Source organism: Symphalangus syndactylus, chromosome 4, assembly GCF_028878055.3.
Source record: "Symphalangus syndactylus isolate Jambi chromosome 4, NHGRI_mSymSyn1-v2.1_pri, whole genome shotgun sequence".
Classification (NCBI taxonomy): domain Eukaryota; kingdom Metazoa; phylum Chordata; class Mammalia; order Primates; family Hylobatidae; genus Symphalangus; species Symphalangus syndactylus.
In genome coordinates this window covers 101,014,340-101,033,540 of record NC_072426.2, presented here as the reverse complement: position 1 = coordinate 101,033,540, position 19,201 = coordinate 101,014,340, and the positions used below count along the sequence as shown (strand labels likewise).

Here is a 19,201-nt window from a genome sequence, read left to right as displayed (position 1 = left end):
ATGCCTGTAATCCCAGCTACTAGGGAGGCTGAGGCAGGAGAATCGCTTGAGCCTGGGAGGTGGAGGCTGCAGTGAGTCGAGATCACACCGCTGCACTCCAGCCTGGTCAACAGAGCCAGACTCCGTCTCAAAAAAAAAAAACAAAACACAACTACCAGTTTGCCTAAGGTTATAGCATGGCAGGGGCAGGTTTCTCTGATCACAAACACATTGTTTTCTAAAAATAATTGTGTATGTTTACTATTTTTTTGAAATGAGGTCTCACTATGTGGCCCAGGCTGGTCTTGAATTCCTGGGGTCAAGCAATTCTCCCACCTCAGCCTCCAGAATAGCTGACACTACAGGTGTGTGCTACTGCCCCTGGCTCCCAATGGCATTGCACTTAACCATTATGCTTCAATACCATCTCACGACTTATTAGCATAAAATATCAGATAATATCAATGCTTAAATTGAAAATCAAATTCTAAGATTGCTTAATTTAAATGCTATTACAGGTCAAAGACCTGAAAAAAATAATAATGCTATTTTATTTGAAATATATTACAATAAAATCTGCCTAAAATTTTAAGAAATACAACTTTCAAATCTAAAAGTGAATTTTAATTGAAAAAGCACAAGAAACTTGGTTGAAATGAAATTAACTATCATCTCAAACTAGAGAATGCAGATTCGTTTAATTATAATGTTCCATCGCAGCTCTTGTCAAGTAGAACATGCTGTGATGACAGAAATATTTTGTATCTGTGCTGTTCAATACAATAGCCACTACCCATATGTGAGTACTGGGCATCTGAAATATGTCTGGTAAAACTAAGAGAAACTGAATTTTTTATTTTATTTTTAAAGAGCTTAAATTTAAATTGTAATTATGGGTTCATTTGTCTGTTTTCCCCCACTAGGCTGTAAGGTCCTTGAAGAATAGAACATATTTCCATCTCTCCTTTCAGTGTCTCGATACATATTAGAAACCTGTTTGTTGATATGTGGTAGAATATGTGGATGGAATTTTCTAGATGTGTCCAGATAAATTCTCTAAATATATCAGACTGATAAAGGTTACAAAGTACAGACTTACTTTGTTGGATTATATCCTTTTTCTATTCTGACTTTTAAAACAAATGAAATATTAGCCAGGCCCAGTGGCTCACACCTGTAATCCTAGCACTTTGGGAGGCTCAGGCAGGCAGATCACAAGGTCAGGAGATCGAGACCATCCTGGCTAACACGGTGAAACCTTGTCTCTACTAAAAATACAAAAAAAATAGCCGGGCGTGGTGGCAGGCACTTGTAGTCCCAGCTACTCAAGAGGCTGAGGCAGGAGAATGGTGTGAACCCAGGAGGCGGGGTTTGCAGTGAGCCGAGAATGTGCCACTGCACTCCAGCCTGGGCAACAGGGCAAGACTCTGTCTCAAAAAAATAAATAAATAAATAAAGCAGATGAAATATCTTACTTACTCATTTATTCACCAAACATGCTCTGAGCTTATATATTTGACAAAGACTCTGTTATGTACTCAGGATATGATGATGAATAAGACCCAGTTTCTGGCATCAAGAATCACTCAATCTAACAGACAATACATACAATTGCTCCACAAAGTAAGAAGACTACTTTAAACAGATAAAGTAAATTATAAGAACCAACAAGGAAAATAACCACCTGAGGGTAGAGGGAGGTTCTACATACTGAACAATAATTCATTAATCTAGCTTAACGATGAACAGCAGCTCACCAGTTGGGAGATGGCAGAACGGTGGAGAGGCATTCCAAGAACAACAAATAGCCTATGTAAAGGCATAAAGACACAAAAAGACACGGCGAACACGGGGAGCAAAAAGTGTCTCATTCTGACTAGAACATGGGAAAATGAGTAAAAAGGGGAGAAGGATACATTAGAGCTAGATTCTAATACCCTTTTGTGCTGTATTACAGTGCTGACTCAATCTTCTTAGGATGGTAGGCAAAGTACTCATGTTTACTTTTTTTAAAAAAAGGAAAAAAAAAAGCTTGCTAATTCCCATACTCAAAGAACAAATTTTAAAAAGCAAATTCTAAATTATAAATTTTGCTTATAACAGACACCAAATCCAAATTAACTGTCCAAGCAAGGTTATTAGAATAGGCACTTTAAGTTTTTGTTGTTTTTGAGATGGAGTCTCACTCTGTCGCCCAGGCTGGTGGACAGTGGTGCCATCTCGGCTCACTGCAACCTCCGCCTCCCGGGTTCAGGCAATTCTCATGCCTCAGCCTCCCAAGCAGCTGGGATTACAGGAGTGTGCCACCATGCCTGACTAATTTTTTGTATTTTTAGTAGAGACAGGGTTTCACCATGTTGCCCAGACTGGTTTCGAACTCCTGACCTCAAGTGATTCTCCCGCCTCAGCCTCCCAAAGTACTGGGATTACAGGCATGAGCCACTGCACCTGGCCAAGCACTTCAAGTTTTAAATAAGCAACATTAAATCACTTTGAAGAGAAATGCAAGCATTATGTGTATCCTTAACTGTTGAGGATATCTTTTTCAAATATTACACTAAAGTTTTACTTTTCTCATAGTAAAACCCATCTTGAACTTAATATTAGTCTAGGAAACATTTATGATCTGCAAAAAATTGATCACCCTGTTAGTTTGGGGAAAAAAAGATGAGTCTACTTCTAGCCATTTCTTGCCTCATAAACAGAACTAAAACACCTCTCCCACGATGTGGCAATATTTAACTTTTCAACGACAGGTTATTATATTTAATGTCAATCACTTCTCACAGTTGTCCAATTCCACAGCTACCTTTTTTTGTTTTTTCAACTAACATTCTGTTACCTGTTTTACCCACAGGTATCTTATCTACAGGTATCCACTCTGTCGTGCTCTTAAAGCATGACTGGCAAGGCATGGTGGCTCATGCCTATAATCCCTATATTTTGGGAGGTCAAGGCAGGCGGAATGCTTGAACCCAGGAGATTGAGACCAGCCTGAGCAACATAGTGAGACCCTGTTTCTAGAGAAAAAAAAAATTGTTTTAATGATAAACCATCAGAATAAGGCATAAAGATACAAAACTAGTGTTAACTATAATTTTAAAGTTAACACCCAGTAACAACAATTAGTTATAATTATGGTAATTTATTTTACATAACACGTCCAAAATAAAGTGGTTTTGGATGGGCGCAGTGGCTCACGCCTGTAATCCCAGCACTTTGGCTGGCAGATCACCCGAGGTCAGGAGTTCAAGACCAGCCTGGCCAACATGGTAAAACCCCATCTCTACTTAAAATACAAAAAAAAAATAGCCAGCCGTGGTGGTAGGTGCCTGTAATCCCAGCTACTCGGGAGGCTGAGGCAGGAGAACTGCTTGAACCCAAGAGGCGGAGGTTGCAGTGAGCCAAGAGCGTGCCATTGCACTCCAGCCTGGACGACAAGTGTCGTCTCAAAAAATAATAATAAAAAAATAAGGTGGTCTCTATACTAACAGATTTTTAAACATAAAATAATGAAAAGAACCAAGCATTTAATCATATCTGCAACATGTATTTAAATATTTAAAACATTTTTATTTACTATTTATTAACTGCAGTTACTAATCAAGTTCACCCACAGTAATAAAAATATCAAGAATTTATTTTAACAAGCTGGCCAATACATAATATATTTAAAGTTATAAAACCTGAATATTCCAGAGCAGAGGTACTAAACATGTAATAACAGTACAGATACACACACTGGAAGAGTTTAAATTTTTTCAAGTTCTTTAAGTTATTATAATAATAGGCATTAAAAACAGAAAAAATCAACATACAAACTGTAAATACAATTTTTTATATTACAAAAGGAAACCAAGTTCTCTTATTTATTTATTTATTTTTTGAGCCAGAGTCTTGCTCTGTCACCCAGGCTGGAGTGCAGTGGCATGATCTCGGCTCACTGCAAGCTCCGCCTCCGGGGTTCATGCCATTCTCCTGCCTCAGCCTCCCCGGAGTAGCTAGGACTGCAGGTGCCCGCCACCACGCCCGGCTTTTTTTTTTTTTTTTTTTTTTTTTTTTTCAGTAGAGACGGGGTTTCACCATGTTAGCCAGGATGGTCTCAATCTCCCGACCTCATGATCTGCCAGCCTCAGCCTCCCAAAGTGCTGGGATTATAGGCGTGAGCCACTGCGCCTGGCCCCAAGTTCTCTTAATTGAAAAAAAAAAAACCATGAAAATTATTTTAGTGAACATCTGTTGTTTCTGCCTGTCCAGCAACCAATCTCTCTTCTCCAGAAAGTATCACCTCAATTTTTCTTTAGGAACTGTCACCCACCTTAATTCAAATGGCTTCAAACTATATCCCTCTCCTCCCCACTCCAGGCTGGGGACAAATTCCAAGCCTGGCCACACAAAGCATTCCATCACTCTGGCCACAGGGACTGCCTCTAGGATGGGCAAAGACCCAAGTTAGGTCAATGAAACTACCATACAGTGGTGCACTAGAACTATAGAGAAAGGGAAGTTCTCTTTCTTCTTGGGTTTCTGAGGTTGAAGGAAGTAAGCCTAGTGCTGGTATTACAATCTTTCCCGGGGAATCTGACTCCAGAGCCTTAATTACTTTTGCACACTGAATCCCAAATATGCAAAGGGAACTAGTGGTTACCTGGTAGTAAGAGAAAAGATAAATTAGGACTTTGACTTTCAATATTGTATTTTCCATAATGTAAACACCTCTAATCCCAGCACTTTGGGAGGCTGAGGCGGGCAGATCACTTGAGGTCAGGGGTTCGAGACCAGCCTGGCCAACATAGTAAAACCCCATCTCTACTAACAATACAAAAATTAGCCGGGCGTGGTGGCGCACTCCTGTAATCCCAGCTACTTGCGAGGATGAGGCAGGAGAATCGCTTGAACCCCGGAGGCAGAGGTTGCAGTGAGCCAAAATCGCGCCATTGCACTGTAGCCTGCGCAACCAGAGTGAAACTCGTCAAAAAGACAAGAAAGGCAGAGCGAGACTCCATCTCAAAAAAAAGACAAGAAAATAAAAGGGAAGGGGAGGGGAGGGAGAAAGAGGGAGAAGAAAGAAAGAAAAGAAAAAAGAAAATATGAGTGGAAAAAACAGTTGAGTAAACCTTTTTAAAAAAACTGGTTCTAGTGGCTAGGCATGGTGGCTTGTACCTATAATCCCAGCACTTTGGGAGGCCAAGGCAGGAGGATCGCTTGAGTCTGGGAGTTCAAGACTAGCCTGGGCAGGCCAGGTGTGGTGGCTCAGGCCTGTAATCCCAGCACTTTGGGAGGCCGAGGCAGGTGGATCACCTGAGGTCAGGAGTTCGAGACTAGCCTGGCCATCATGTAAAACCCCATCTCTACTAAAAATACAAAAATTAGCCGGATGTGTTGCCGCGCCTGTAGTCCCAGCTACTTGGGAGGCTGAGGCAGGAGAATTGCTTGAACCCAGGAGGCAGAGGTTGCAGTGAGCCGAGATCACACCACTGCACTCCAGCCTGGGCAACAGAGTGAGACTCCGACCCCACCCCCCAACAAAAGCACTGGCCTCGCCAAAATGGCTGAACCCCATCTCCATTTAATTAATTAATTAAAAACTGGTTCTCATTCTAAAAGGGATACATTAAACAACTGTATATGGAAAAAATGGTTAATGTTCAGCAAGTGCTGCAGCCATTGTAAAAATGGCTCAAGAGATAAAGCTAACTTTAAAGACTGAAAGTGGCAAAATTGGGTTCAAAAAAGCTTTATCAATTATATTAGTCCCATAACTCCGAATAGCATAAGATCTGAAGGAGTTGGTCAGTTAAATATTTCAATTATAATTATTTTGCATAATATTGCATTATGGAGAAATTTCATATCGTTTTATTCTTTTGTTGTTGTTTTAAGAGACAGGGTATCGCTCTGTCGCCCAAGCTGGAGTGCAATGGTACGATCACTGCTCACTGCAGCCTCAACCTCGAGGGCTCAAGCCATTCTTCTGTCTCAGCCTCCCAAGTAGCCAGGACTACAGGCATGAACCCAGATAATTTTTGTGTTTTATAGAGATGGTCTTGCCATGTTGCCCAGGCTGGTCTCAAACTCCTGGATTCAAGGGATCCACCTGGCCTCCCAAAGTGCTGGGATTATGGGCCTGGGACCCCACACCCAGCCTGTTTTATTCTTAAATACAGGAAAGTTAGTCTCAAGATGCACTTCTTAGGAATGTAAACAATCTACTGAATATAGTAAATATAAAGGAAGACAGCAATAAACACTTTTGTTCTCTTGCATTTATTAGCTTTTATTAGTTTCTATCATTCTTTCCCTTTCTCCCCAGGCACACAAGCCACTCCAGAATATTCACTTTTTGTTAATATTATGTTTTATGACTCTCAGTAAGGACACTCAGAAGATGTCAGAGACACTTGCTTGATATATTAGGTAGCCAGAGTGATGTTCTTAAGTGGAAGAGACAATCAGGGACAAACCAACGGTGGGGACAAAGAGTAGCTTGAGGCAAAAGCCACCTTCTTACAGACAAGTGGCAATGGGTTCTAAAGTTTTTAGGATAAGGCAATATTCAAAAAGGTCATTACCTGGTCCACACCAGAAACACAGTAGGTGGGTCATTCTGGCCAACACCTTTGTCTCAAGATGCTGACGTTTATTATTTGTCATATGGTCCAATGAAACCTAAACTCTCCTACAGCTATCAACACCGAACTTGTTTCAACTAATGAAACGCAAACTCCTTTCTTATACTGCTCGATCACTTCCCTACGTGCCCCAAAGTGATGTTCTAATATAAACAAAGGCGTATCAAAGAAGCCACCCAAACAAGTGCGATAGAAACATTTATTGATAAATAGGAAGAAAATGGGCGTTTCTAAGGTACCACAGGGAGAACAAAATATTTTACTCAGTTTGTTTTAAACTGTTCTCCCAACATTCACATAGAGTCAATAACATCTAGCTCTTTCTCAAAACAGCCTATGGCCGGCCAGAATGGGACGGTGAAAAGAAAACAGGGAGAACGTAATGAAAACGGAAAGGCGTTGGGAAAGATAAAAACTGAACAGTCCGAGTAGCCCGCTCCTTTGAGTCCTCACTGATTTTCCAGTTATTTCGATTCAGTGGTTAATATTTCCCCGTATTAGAAATCCATCTGTGAACTCCCGCACCCACTTCCAACCACATCACAAATTCCAGGAGAGCCGGTCAAGGCTACCAGAGTGTCCCAGTCGCCTGTGAGGAGGGGGGCGTCGGCGCCAAGTTGGGAACCCGGCACTGGGAGAAGTTCTCCCGGGACGGGAGAAGGGATGGGTTGGGGTGAAGGAAAGTGGAGGACGGGAGGCAAGCAAGACTACGGACTCCTCTCATCACCAAAAGCTGAGCGCATCAGGGAGAGACAGGTATCCCGCCAGACGCGAGAAGTAGCCGGATGCCCGGGGCGGACAAACGGCCAGCCTCGGAGCCCAGTTCCCTAAGGCTGTCTCGCCAACCCCCTTCCCCTTCGCCTTCCCTAAATTGCTGTCTCCTCATACCCTCCAGAGTCCGAGACTCACGCGTCCAAACACGAGCTCCAGCAGCTTCTCGGTCAAAGCCGCCCACCTCTGACAGCCATAGAGATGAAACAGCCGAGACAAACCTCCACCCCCTCCGCCCACTCTCACGTGACTCTCCTAGCCGCTGGGCCTGTCGGGATCGTGGCGACAGGCGTGTGGGAGGGGCACAGAGGAAAAGGAATGGGGAGGGGCGAGGAAAGCAACGCGCCACGCCCCAGCCTCGGGCCCCGCCCTAGCCCCGTCACTCACCCTTACTCCCCTCAGCGTTTAGGCGGGAAAGCTGGATCGCTCCCAGAAACTCTCGGGCATTTCTTCTGTTTTTTTTCCCCTCCACAAGGGTCATAGGAATCTGTTGAGAAATTTATTGTGGCTTGTAACACCTTGTCGGTACCCGTTTTCGTGTTGGCTAAGCAAAAAGGAGTTCGTGAAAAGAAAACTGGACTACAGTGCGTTGGAAATTGTTTCTTTCCAACTCCGTTTAGGTTTTATCAGAGATAAAATTTTATCAGAGATTAAATGTTCCTGTTTCAGAACCTTGAGCCTTTTTTGGATTTAGAAACCTTCACCACTTCCTCTACTGGATGAGTTTTTCAGGTGTTTTATTTGCAGACTAATATTATTGCAGAGTTTATAGTCTCTAGAAGCCACTAAAAAAATATGTTTTCCCTTGAAGAATGTGTTTTTTGTTTGTTTGTTTGTTTTGAGATAGAGTTTCACTCTTGATGCCCAGGCTGGAGTGCAATGGAGCGATCTCAGCTCTCTGCAATCTCTGCCTCCCAAGTTCAAGCGATTCTCCTGCCTCAGCCTCTCGAGTAGCTGGGATTACAGGCATGCGCCACCACGCCCTACTAATTTGTTATTTTAGTAGAGACGGGGTTTTTCCATGTTGGTCAGGCTGGTCTCGAACGCCCGACCTCAGGTGATCCGCCCACCTCGGCCTCCCAAAGTGCGAGGATTACAGGCGTGAGCCACTGCGCCCAGCTGAAGAAGGTGTTTTTATCAGAAAAATGGGATAGGAAAGGATCCTCACCCCTGCTGTGGAAATAGGATGGAAATATGACTATAATACCAGAGAATTTGCGGGGGGTGGGGGGGGGTCAGGGGCGCGTTTGTTGGTTGTTTGTTCGTTTGTTTTCAGACGGAGTGGAGTCTCTCGCTGTCACCCAGGATGGAGTGCAGTGATGCTCACTGCAACCTCCTCCTCCCAGGTTCAAGTGATTCTTATGCCTCAGCCTCCCGAGTAGCTGAGATTACAGGCGCGTCCCACCACGCCCGGCTAATTTTTGTATTTTTAGTAGAGACGGGGTTTCGCCATGTTGGCCAGGCTGGTCTCAAACTCCTCCCGTCTCGGCTTCCCAAAGTGCTGGGATTAACAAGTGCGAGCCACCGCGCCGGTCCCAGAGAAGTTTCAAATAATTTTTTTTTTCAAGAATTTACGTAGCAGAGCTGTGGAAAAGGCAACAACCATTGAAACAAAGCCAACAAAACCATCCCTGGGGTAAATTGTGAAGTAAGCAGAATCAACTCTGTTTTCTCCATTTCTTCTCAGACCCAACTAACCTAAGTACAATAAATGACTGTGTTCATGGCGCTGTGCTAGCGCTTTACATACAACCCAGTGTTTGTCTACAACCACTCTAGGATGGATACTGTTTTATTCATTTGCAGGTAGGGAAGCGGGCTAACACCCCTAGATAATGCAGTACATGCAGTAGCGGGACATAGACCTGACCTAAGGCCTCTGAGGCTTCTACTCTTAAATGATGTAATTCAAGCCGGGCGCGGTGGCTCACGCCTGTAATCCCAGCACTTTGGGAGGCTGAGGCGGGCGGATCACGAGGTCAGGAGATCGAGACCATCCTGGCTAACACGGTGAAACCCCATCTCTACTAAAAATACAAAAAATTAGCCGGGCGTGGTGGTGGGCGCCTGTAGTCCCAGGTACTCAGGAGACTGAGACAGGAGAATGGCGGGAACCCGGGAGGCAGAGCTTGGAGTGAGCCAAGATCATGCCAGTGCACTCCAGCCTGGGCGACAGAGCAAGACTCCATCCCAAAAAAAAAAAAAAAAAGATTTGCTGAAATTCAATTCTAATTTTAGGCAACATTTGTGTATATAAAACTAATCATCAAACTAGCTATTAAATAACATTTAAAAACATAAATCATTGTTTCTCAAACGTTTTGGTCTTAGGACCCCTATACACTTAAAAATTATTGAGGACTCAAAATAACTTTTATTTATGTGCGTTATACCTATCGATATTTACCATATTCGGCCAGGCAGAGGCTAATACCTATAATCTCAGCATTTTGAGAGGCTGAGATGGGAGGATCACATGAGGCCAGGACTTTGAGGCTACAGTGAGCTATGATCATGCCACTGCACTCCAGCCTGTGCAACAGAGCAAGAACCTGTCTCTATAAACTTTTTTTAATTTAGCATATGAGGAATTAAAATTGAGGCCGAGTGCAGTGGCTCACGCCTGTAATCCCAGCACTTTGGGAGGCAGAGGCGGCAGATCACCTGAGGTCATGAGTTTCAGACCAGCCTGGCCAACATGGTGAAACCCTGTCTCTACTAAAAATACAAAAATTAGCCCAGCATGGTGGCGCACGCCTGTAATCCCAGCTACTCAGGAGGCTGAGGTAGGAGAATCGCCTGAATCCAGGAGACAGAGGTTGCAGTGAACCAGGATCACGCCACCGCACTCCAGCCTGGGCCTGAGTGACAAAGCAAGACTCGGTCTCAAAAAAAAAAAAAGAAAAAGAAAAGAAAGAAAATTAAAATTGAAATTATTTTAATGTGTACTTAGTCATTTAAAAATAATAGATCCATTATATGTTGACATAAATAATGTATTCTTGAGAAAAACAACTTCAAAAAAACAGAGTAGCATGGTTTTACATTATTGCAAATTTCTTTCTTTCTTTTTTTTTTTTTTTTTTTTGAGACAGAGTCTCACTCTGTCGCCCAGGCTGGAGTGCAGTGGCACGATCTTGGCTCACTGCAACCTCTGCTTCCCAGTTTCAAGTGATTCTCCTGCCTCAGCCTCCTGTGTAGCTGGGATTACAGGCGCATGCCACCACGCCCGGCTAATTTTTTTGTATTTTTAGGTAGAGACGGGGTTTCACCATGTTGATCAGGCCGGTCTCAAACCCCTGACCTCGTGATCCACCCACTTCAGCCTCCCAAAGTACTGGGATTACAGGCATGAGCCACTGTGCCCGGCTGCAAATTTCTTTAATGTCTGGCTTAATAGAAGACAGATTATTGTATCTTTTCTGCATTAAATGTTTGCACTCTTACACATCATGTAGCCTCTGGCAAACTCTACCATATACTCAAGAAAGAATTAGAGCGGTAAGGCAAATAACAGTGTATTAGTAAGAAAACAGTCTTGACCTTACAGATTACTAGAAAGGGTTTCAGGAAACCCCGAGTAGTCTTTGACCACACTTTGAGAACCACTGTTTTAAACCATACAAATGTTAAATGCTATTGTATATTTTGTCTAGTCATTTTGGCATCAAGTAGAACATTTAATGGAAAGGAGAACAAGACAGAGACAATTTACAAAACAGAGACTAGGCCAATCTTATACAAATAAATATGAGATGTGAGTATTCGTTCTTCATTTCTCTTTTTTTTTTTGAGACAGAGTCTTGCTGTGTCACCCAGGCTAGAGTGCAGTGGCACAATCTCGGCTCACTGCAACCTCCACCTCCCAGGTTCAGGTGATTCTCCTGCCTCAGCCTGCTGAGTAGCTGGGATTACAGGTGCCCGCTACTGCTCCCAGCTAATTTTTGTATTTTTAGTAGAGACAGGGTTTCACCATTTTGGCCAGGCTGGTCTCGAACTCCTGACCTCGTGATCCACCCGCCTCAGCCTCCCATAAGGCTTGGATTACAGGTGTGAGCCACCGCATCTAGCTCTTTCTTCATTTCCAAGAGTATAGAGTAAGTTAGCAGAATTCAAGGTCATAACCAAACACGGTTATATTCTACATTAGAAATCTGTCCATCAATTCAATATTGTTTTTCAGGATGCTATGCAATGTGTTCCGAGTCACATAAATGTATGATATCACTAATGAAGGTTTATATCTCCTGTACAAACTAATAATAAGACTCCTCTGGTGACCAATAAAATCTGAAGTCAAAATTCTTTCACAGACATATATTGAATGCCTACTATTAATATATGTAATGCTCACAACTAGTGCTGGGCTTGTAAAAATTTATAAGCTCGATTCCTGCCCTTGGGCAACTTGTATCTATAATGAGACTTGCACCACTGTAAAAATGTATTTTTTAACAAGTTCAGTAGTTCCCAAACCAGTCTGGTGATCAAATGCCTGGGAATTATCTGAGGAGATTTTTAAAATACAGATTCTTGGTTAATGAGACACACTGTTTCAGTGAACCAAGGTGATGCTCTGGAATCTGGATTTTAAAAGTCCCAGGTGAGGCCGGGCGCGGTGGCTCACGCTTGTAATCCCAGCACTTTGGGAGGCCGAGGCGGGCGGATCACGAGGTCAGGAGATCGAGACCACGGTGAAACTCTGTCTCTACTAAAAATACAAAAAATTAGCCGGGCGTGGTGGCGGGCGCCTGTAGTCCCAGCTACTCGGAGAGGCTGAGGCAGGAGAATGGCGTGAACCCGGGAGGCGGAGCTTGCAGTGAGCCGAGATCGCGCCACTGCACTCCAGCCTGGGTGACAGAGCGAGACTCCGTCTCAAAAAAAAAATAAAAAAATAAAAAAATAAAAATAAATAAAAGTCCCAGGTGATTCCCCTGCAATGATAGGATTGGGAATGAATACTAAGTCCTGTATACTTGACCAATAAATAGATTTGATCTTTACCCCCAGGACGTATGATAATACTATCATATGTAAAATATAATGTTTATTTATTTCATCTTCAGTATTTCAAAAGTGTGTTGTGTTGAAAGATCTGTGTTATCAAGGGACAGTATTTAATTTCATTCACTAAAAATAGAAATTGGTGTCCTTATGTCAAACATTTTATAGTTCATCTGCTTTTATCACATTAAAATAATAATGTGTTACCACAGCAGTCTCCAACATATCAGACCACTGTAAAAAACAAAACATCTTTTGCAACAAGTATCAGACTACAAAAAGTTTATTTTCTAAAGCTTTCATTCAGTTTCTTTAAAATGAATTCAGTGAGATGGTCTTTGTTTTATTACACTTATCTTCAGGGTTCCATAGATTATGGTATCTCAAAACCTATGCAGTTGTCCATCACAAACTCCTTTTGAGAATATATATATATATATATCAGAGACAGAGACAGAGAAACAACGAGACAGAGAGTCTTAGAGTCTTACTCTGTCGCCCAGGCTGGAATGCAGTGCACCATCTCAGCTCACTGCAGCCTCAACCTCCCAGGCTCAAGTGATCCTTCCACCTCAGCCTCCTGAGTAGCTGAGATTACAGGTGTGAACCACCACGCCTGGCTAATTTTTTGTAATTTTTGTAGAGACAACATATCATTATGTTGCCCGGGCTGGTCTCGAACTCCTTGGCTCAAGAGATCCACCCACCTTGGCCTCCCAAAGTGTTGAGATTACAGGTATGAGCCACCACGCCCAGCCTTTTTGAAGTTATTTTGTACTTGAGTAGCTATCTAGAGACTTATGACCCATAGTTGTTCTTGCACTGAGTATTCTTCTCTAATAATTATAGCCAAAATTAATTATGTTCAAGTAAATATGAAAAATTTTTTTAAAAAGCTTAAATGTTTCCTGGCTTTTTACCACTAGGAGGTGGGAGGATGGCATAAACATGATGATTTATAAAAATTGAAACATATTCTCCTTGATTTTATGATTGCAACTAACTTCAAAATTAAAGAGTCTCTGCCCAGATCTTGATTTCTGAGATACCTTTCTCCACAAAAAGGAACTAAGTCTTCTTGAAAACAGGGCTGGTTTCAGGGCTACGGCAGGAATGTACAAGATGACCTGGAACAACTTGTTGTGTCCAAAAGTAAGGAAGCACTCAGAAAATAAAATGAGGACATGTCAAAGGGAGCCAGCTTGAAGGCCCCTCACTGGCCAAATCTGGGATAATTGGAGTACCAACATAAGAACAGTAATAAGTGGCTGGGCGGGATGGTTCACGCCTATAATCCCAGCACTTTGGGAGGCCGAGGCTGGCATATCACAAGGTTAAGAGATTGAGACCATCCTGGCCAACGTGGTGAAACCCCATCTCTACTAAAAAAATACAAAAGTTAGCTGAGCGTGGTGGTGCGTGCCTGTAGTCCCAGCTACTCGGGAGGCTGAGGCAGGAGAATGGTTTGAACCCCGGGGGCAGAGGTTGCAGTGAGCCAAGATCGCACCACTACACTCCAGCCTGGCAACAGAGCGAGACTGTCTCAAAAGAAAAAAAAAAAGAACAGTAACAAGTTATAGCCACTGAATAAAATAAGAATCCAAGAATCTATATTAATGAGAGAAAGAGAAATGGGGAAATCAGACAGTGGCTTTCCTTAAAGTAGACTTCTCGCTGATAAATCCAAAGAGAGTGGTGGAGTTGGGAAAACCACCATTTTGCAACTATCATGGTAAAGATTGGTTTGGGCAAACATTATCAATTAAATCTGGCAGGGGTTGGGCAGGGAGTTTTATGAGAAGCAGGATATTTTTATGTTTCAAAGCATCTCCCCACAGATTTTATATTTTTTACAAAAGGAAATGGTAACTATATAATAAAGAAACTATGCAACACTTTGATCCCTATGATATAATACTCTGAGAAGGACACAATATCACTTGAATCTAATCATGAGGAAATATCAACCAAACCCATATTGAGGAGCATTCTGTGAAATAACCATCATGAAAGGAAAAAAACGGCAGAGGAACTAACTATTCCATATTAAAAGAGACTAAGGAGACTTGACCAAAAAAAGTCAATACATAATCCTAAATTGGAACTTATACCAGAGGGGGCAAATGCTATAAAATGTCCGTTGGAACAATTGACAAAATTGGAATGTGGACCACAGATTCGAAAAAAGTAGCTCCTACATTTGACAACTGTGGTGATTATTAAAAGGAATATCTTTTTTCTTAGTAAGTATACACTAAAGTATGAAGAGGAAAGGGGCATGCCATAAGCAACCTATTCTCAAATGGTTCAGAAAAAAATAAATCAAAATATCCAGAGGGAGAAAATGATAAAGCAAATGGAAGAAAATGTCTGAAATTGGTGAATATAAAGAAATGATATTCAGGAGTTCTCTGCTATTGCACTTTTTTCTATAAATTTAAATAGTTTTTGTAAAGAAAAAGGTTAGGCCAGGTGCGGTGGCTCACACCTGTAATCTCAGACTTTGAAAGGCCTAGGTAGGTGGTGGATCACCTGAGGTCAGGAGGTCGGGACCAGCCTGACCAACATGGAGAAACCCTGTCTCTGATAAAAATGCAAAATTAGCCAGGCGTGGTGGCGCATGCCTGTAATCCCAGCTACTCGGGAGGCTGAGGCAGGAGAATCACTTGAACCCAGGAGGTGGAGGCTGCGGTGAGCCGAGATTGCGCCATTGCACTCCAGCCTGGGCAACAAGAGCAAAACTCCATCTCAGAAGAAAAAAAAAAAAAAGTCAACGGCTCCCCAGCTTCCTATAAGCATCATCTAAACTTTCCTCTAAAATAATTGCTGTCTTAGACATTATTCCAGAGTGGGACAGAACATTCATCATCAACTCTTTAATTGATTTTAGTTATTTTATTTCCACTTTTATTAGTAAAGTCATGTGGTAGTTATCTTTTATAATTTTAGTTGATTATATACTTCCAATAAGAAGAAAACCTGCTGAATTTACAAAAGACCAAAACATTTCCCAATCCCTCTTACAGGAACTTTTCTTATTTGCAACTAAAATTTAATTCTAGATGTTTTAAGAAATTGATTAGTTGAGCCAATTACCCAGAATAATTAAGGTTAAACAAGGGAGAAAAAGCAAAGTTAGTATACTTGTTCCAGTTTTCTTATTTTAGGCGATTAGTTTTCGGCTTCCTGTAAGCATCATCTAAAGTTTCCTCTAAAAGAATTGCTAAATTGGTTTTTTCCCTATTTTTAAATTTTGTCTCTTATAAATTTAAACCTTTTTATTACAAAGGTATGCAGATGCTTAAATTCAAACAATTAAGGAGCATTAGAAATAAAAAGTTATTTTTTATTATATAAAAGTTATAAATAAATAAAAGTTATTTATTATAAGTGTTATATTTTAACACTCTAATGTTACCCACAGAGATAACTACTATTAAGTTTTTGTATCCTTCTTTTTTTTTTTTTTTTTTTTTTGAGACAGAGTCTCGCTCTGTCTCCCAGGCTGGAGTGCAGTGGCGCAATCTCGGCTCACTGCAAGCTCCGCCTCCTGGGTTCACGCCATTCTCCTGCCTCAGCCTCTCCGAGTAGCTGGGACTACAGGCGCCCGCCACCGCGCCTGGCTAATTTTTTGTATTTTTAGTAGAGACGGGGTTTCACTGTGGTCTCGATCTCCTGACCTCGTGATCCGCCCGCCTCGGCCTCCCAAAGTGCTGGGATTACAAGCGTGAGCCACCGCGCCAGGCCAAGTTTTTGTATCCTTCTAAACTCTTTGTGCTTATATCAATGTATGTATCTGTTTATTTACACAGTTTTTTTTCAAATGGGAGTAGTTCTGTACAATAGGTTCTTTTTCATTATTTTTATTTTTATTTTAGAGATAGAGTCTCAGTCTGTTGCCCAGGCTAGAGTGCAGTGGTAAGATCATAGGTCACTTCAGCTTTGAACTCCTGGGTTCAAACGATTCTCCTGCCAAGTAGCACATGCCACAACACCTGGCTGGCTATACTATATATATATATATATATATATATATATATATATATATATATATAAAAAAGAAGTACACCAGAAGTACTTGTATATATATCTACACCAGAAGTACATATATATATAAAAGAAGTACACCGGAAGTACACAGTTATAAAAAATGCAGGCCATGCCGGGCGCGGTGGCTTTTCTCCCTTGTTTAACCTTAATATATATATATAATATATATAATATATATAAAATAGCCAGCCAGGTGTTGTGTATATATATATACAGATAGGGTCTCACTTTGTTGCTAGTCTCAAATTCCTGGCCTCAAGCAATCCTCCTGCCTCAGCCTCCCAAAGTGCTGAGATTACAGGTGTGAGCTACCATGCCTGGCCCTCATTCTATACAATATTTTTTTTTTTTTTTTGAGATGGAGTCTCACTGTTGTTGCCCAGGCTGGAGTGCAATGGCTCGATCTTGCCTCACTGCAACCTCCGCCTCCCAGGTTCAAGCGATTCTCCTGCCTCAGCCTCCCGAGTAGCTGGGATTAGAGGCGCCCGCCACCATGCCTGGCTAATTTTTGTATTTTTGTATTTTTAGTCTTTACTAAAAATACAAAAATTAACTAGGTATGGTGGCAGGCGCCTGTAATCCCAGCTGCTTGGGAGGCTGAGGCAGGGAGAATCACTTGAACCTGGGAGGCGGAGGTTGCAGTGAGCCGAAGATCACACCATTGCACTCCAGCCTGGGCAACAGAGTGAGACTTCATTTCAGAAAAAAAAAAAAAAAAGAAAGAAAGAAAGGAAAAAAAAAGAAAAGCCTCCCTTCCACCTTTGTTCCTGAGACACCCAAATCTACTCATAGGCAACCAATTACAGTTTTAATGCATCTTTCAATCATATACAAACACACACACACACATTTTTTTTTAAGAGATGGGGTCTCACCCTGTTGCCCAGGCTGAAGTATAGTTGTGCAATCACAGGTCACTGCACCCTCAAACTCCTGGGCTCAGGCAATCCTCCTGCCTCAGCCTTCTGAGTAGTTGGGACTGCAGAGATGTGCCACCACACACACAGACACACACAGCTAATTTTTTTTTTTTTTTGTACAGACAGGGTTTTACCATGTTGCCCAGGCTGGTCTTGAACTCTGAGGCTCAAGCAGTTCTCCCACCCCAGCCTCCCAAAGTGTTGGAATTATAGACATGAGCCACCGCACCCGCCCTTAAAAATAGTATTTCAAACTGTATAGTCACCAGAAGTACACAGTTATAAAAAATGCAAGCCATGTCGGGCGCGGTGGCTTATGCCTGTAATCCCAGCACTTTGGGAGGCCGAGGCGGGCGGATCATGAGGTCAGGAGATTGAGACCATCCTGGCTAACACGGTGAAACCCTATCTTTACTAAAAACAAAACAAAAAAAAAACAAAAAAATTAGCCGGGCATGGTGGCACATGCCTGTAGTCCCAGCTACTCGGGAGGCAGAGGCAAGAGAATGGCGTGAACCTGGGAGGCAGAGCTTGCAGAGAGCCGAGATCGCGCCACTGCACTCCAGCCCGGGCGACAGAGCGAGCCTCCATCTCAAAAAAAAAAAAAAAAAAAAAAAAAAAAAATGCAAGCCAGACGCAGAGGCTCACGCCTGTAATCCTAGCACTTTGGGAGACCGAGGTGGATGGATCACCTGAGGTCAAGAGTTCAAGACCAGCCTGACCAACATGGTGAAACCCCTTCTCTACTAAAAATACAAAAATTAGCTGGGTGTGGTGGCAGGTGCCTGTAGTCCCAGCCACTGGGGAGGCTGAAGCAGGAGAATCGCTTGAACCGTTGCAGTGAGCCGAGATCACACCACCGCACTCCAGACTGGGCAACAGAGTGAGACCCTGTCTAAAAAAAAAAAAAAAAAAAACTGCAGACACTTCACTTGGCATCTCCAGTGCCTTCAGCTTTCTGTGCCTGGTCTGTTTGGGCATCTCCGTTTTCCACAGGTTTATTCCCCTCCTTGCCAGCAACAGCCTTTCCCTTTTTCCTTTTGGGTACCTTCTCTCCCTTCTTTACAGGGCACTTTTAGGCTTGGGCTCTGGCTTTGGAGGAGCAGATTTAGCAGACAACCTTTCAGACCTTCTCTGAGGTTTGTCCTTCACCTTAGCTGTATCTCCTTTAACATACCCTTCAACCCTTCTCTTGGGCTTGGTAACCATGGTGGCGGGACATAGGCACTGATTGCAGGGATGCAGGGCACATAGGCTTTGGTCAATTGGGGGTCGTTCTCGCCTCTTCTTCACACTGCTCCACTTTGAAGATCTTTTCCTATCATTATATAATCAGCTATCTGCTTTTTATATTGTGACATGATATTTCATTGTATACATATGCCTTTATTTAATCAGTCACCTGATTTATGTAATCAAACATTTATTTCCAATTTTTGCTCTTACAAATAATCTGTAATAAGTCATGTGCATGACTCACACCTGTAATCTCAGCATTTTGGGAGGCTGAGGCGGGAGGATTGCTTGAGGCCAGGAGTTCAAGACCAGCCTGGGCAACAGAGAGACCCCCATTTCTACAAAAAATAAAAATAAATTAGCCAGCATAGTGGCACGCACCTTTGGTCCCAGCTACTTGGGACGCTGAGGCAGGAGGATCACTGGAGTCAAGAATTGGAGGCTGCAGTGAGTTATGATCATGCCACCGCATTCTGCCTAGGCTACAGAGTAAGATCCTGTGTCAAAAAATTGTTTTGCAATAAATAACCTTAAATATACACCATTTTTGCCTATGTGTGAGTCTGTGTAAACTCCTGGAAATGAAACTGTGGAGCCATGAGTTTCACA

General features: G+C 42.4%; 1 protein-coding gene and 1 pseudogene across 6 annotated transcripts in view; both read right to left on the bottom strand.

The window, feature by feature from the left end:
• Window positions 1-7,652, bottom strand: part of LOC129481027 (calcium uptake protein 1, mitochondrial) — a 272,554-nt gene extending 264,902 nt beyond the window's left edge. For 2 of the 6 annotated variants that reach the window (XM_055275813.2, XM_055275814.2), the window contains exon 1: window positions 7,521-7,622. The gene's annotated coding sequence lies outside the window, so the exon portion shown is untranslated. Of the gene's footprint in view, window positions 1-7,499 lie in introns of all 6 variants that reach the window. The other 4 variants (XM_055275815.2, XM_063637578.1, XM_055275811.2 and 1 more) reach the window with 4 other exon arrangements.
• A 10,632-nt stretch (window positions 7,653-18,284) lies between these two features.
• On the bottom strand, window positions 18,285-18,565 carry LOC134736332 (non-histone chromosomal protein HMG-17-like; annotated as a pseudogene).
• Between the last annotated feature and the right edge of the window lie 636 nt (window positions 18,566-19,201).